Consider the following 2500-nt stretch of genomic DNA (forward strand, 5'->3'; position numbering starts at 1 on the left):
GTGTGTTTATGTTAAGTTTGTGCCTGCCTATGTGTGCGTATGTGTTAGGGTAGCTGTTGGATACACATGTATGTTAAAATGTATGTATGCAGTGTGTGTGTGTGTGTGTGTGTGTGTGTGTGTGTGTGTGTGTGTGTGTGTGTGTGTGTGCGTGTGCGCGCGTGTGTGTGTGTGTAGTAACATTTTGGTGTGTGTATGTAACATAGACATAATGTTTTATGTTAACAAAAGCGTTTTTTGTAAAGCACCTAGAGCAGATTTCTGGATAGTGTGCTATATAAGTATCCATTATTATTATTATTATTATTATTATTATTATTATTATTATTATTATCTGCATAAGCAACGCAGACAGACAGAAGACAGAGAGAGAGACAGAGACACATGGAAGAGTGACGGAATGAGACAGATACAGAGAGACTGACACAGAGGCAGTGGGTACAGAGAGAGACGGAGGCAGAGACAGAGACAGAACGACAAAGCCACAGGCAGAGCGAGAGACAGAGACAGAACGACAAAGCCACAGACAGAGCGAGAGACAGAGACAGAACGACAAAGCCACAGACAGAGCGAGAGACAGAGACAGAACGACAAAGCCACAGAAAGAGCGAGAGACAGAGACAGAACGACAAAGCCACAGACAGAGCGAGAGACAGAGACAGAACGACAAAGCCACAAACAGAGACAGAGACAGAACGACAAAGCAACAGAAAGAGCGAGAGACAGAGACAGAACGACAAAGCCACAGAAAGAGCGAGAGACAGAGACACGCACAGAGATAAACAGGCAGGAAAAGTTCGAAAGGTCGACAGACGAAAGTAGGAATGTAGAAAGATACACACAGACTGACAGACAGACTGACAGATAGACAGATAGCCAGACAGATAGACAGATATAGAGACTAGCAGATAGATAGACAGACAGACATATAGGCAGGCAGGCAGGCAGACAGACAAGCAGACAGATAGACAGACAGACAGACAGACAGACAGACAGACAGACAGACAGACAGACAGGCAGACAGACAGACAGATAGGCAGGCAGACAGAGAAGCAGACAGATAGACAGACATACAAACAGACAGACAGACAGACAAACAGACAGACAGATAGACAGACAGGCAGACAGACAGACAGACAGACAAGCAGACAGGCAGGCAGACAGACAGGCATTCAGGCAGGCAGACAGGCTGACAGACAGACAGAAGTGAGGTACATACACATGAGCTCAGTCCAATGTTGGTTTGTTCCGGGGGGCGGAACTCTTATCAGAGTACTGCTACAACGAACGGGATATTTGACAGCGATACCTGTTCTATCACTCAGTACGGCCAGTCCTCTCTTCTCCTCTACACAGACCCCTCGGATGTCCAGTGGGTGTCTGAATGACCCAACCTTTAGCTTCCGTCGTCAGAATTGTGGTATTCTTTGTCAACATTCACCTCTTCAGTATAACAGCCTTCCGCTTGCAATATTTTGATGATGGTAACTGGGGTGAAACGCTGTTAACGTCGTCTCTTTCGCCGTTTTTTTTAGACGGAAAGGAGTAAAGTAAGTGGATAAAGAAAAGAGAATGCGTGTGAATATTAGTGTAAGAAAATGTTCATGTTATGCATCAAAGGAAAAGTATATTATAAGAAATCAAAGTTTTAAAGAGATTGTGGTGTGTATCGAATGAGGTGTCATGGGAAGGAGAATATAATGTATGCATATCAACAAGTATTAACCTACAACAATGTAAATATAAATAACGACATTAATTATAATACATCAAAGGAGGATACCAACTGGACTGGAGTTTATAAAATTTCTGAAAACATTCTAAGCAGTGAATAATCATTCAAAATCTTTTCTACCTATAATGAACAATTTTAATGTCATTGACCAACAAAAACATTTCAACCTGTAATGAACAATTATTGTAATGTCTTTGATCAACACAAACATTTCTACCAATGATGAACAATTCTAATGTCATTGATCAACAGAAACATTCCCGATTACAATGGACAGTTTCAATGTAGTCAGTCAACAGAAACATATCTACCTATATGAACAGTTTTAATGTCACTGATTGAAAAAAAAAACAAAAAAAAAAAACATTCCTACCTTTTATGGACATTTTTATTGTCTTTGCTCAATTTACGACTGGAAGAAAAACTGGGTACGATATATTCCTTCCCAAGAATTGATGACGTGGAATATAAATGAAATTTAATGACTGCAAACAGCCCGTTGATCAAATAAAACAACTTTTTTCTTTCTTTCTTTCTTTCTTTTTTTCCCCAAGATAAGGATCTTATTGTTAAACTGATTTGTATCTATAGCAGGGATACACCTGAAACTGGCGACATGTTTTCAGAGATTTTAAGGGGGACAATCCTTGGTCATAACACAAAAGCACGCGCGCGCATCCGCGCACGCACGCACGCACGCACACACACACACACACAGCCTATACAACACACACATACACACTCTCTCTCTCTCCCTCTCTCTCT

At 41.2% G+C, this 2500-nt stretch overlaps 1 protein-coding gene across 2 annotated transcripts in view; it reads right to left on the reverse strand.

The window, feature by feature from the left end:
- LOC143275445 (beta-1,3-galactosyltransferase 5-like) overlaps positions 1-2500 on the reverse strand; it is an 18268-nt gene that overhangs the window by 14918 nt on the left and 850 nt on the right. The window lies entirely within an intron of this gene.

Source organism: Babylonia areolata, chromosome 30 (assembly GCF_041734735.1).
Source record: "Babylonia areolata isolate BAREFJ2019XMU chromosome 30, ASM4173473v1, whole genome shotgun sequence".
In the NCBI taxonomy this organism is placed as follows: Eukaryota; Metazoa; Mollusca; class Gastropoda; order Neogastropoda; family Buccinidae; genus Babylonia; species Babylonia areolata.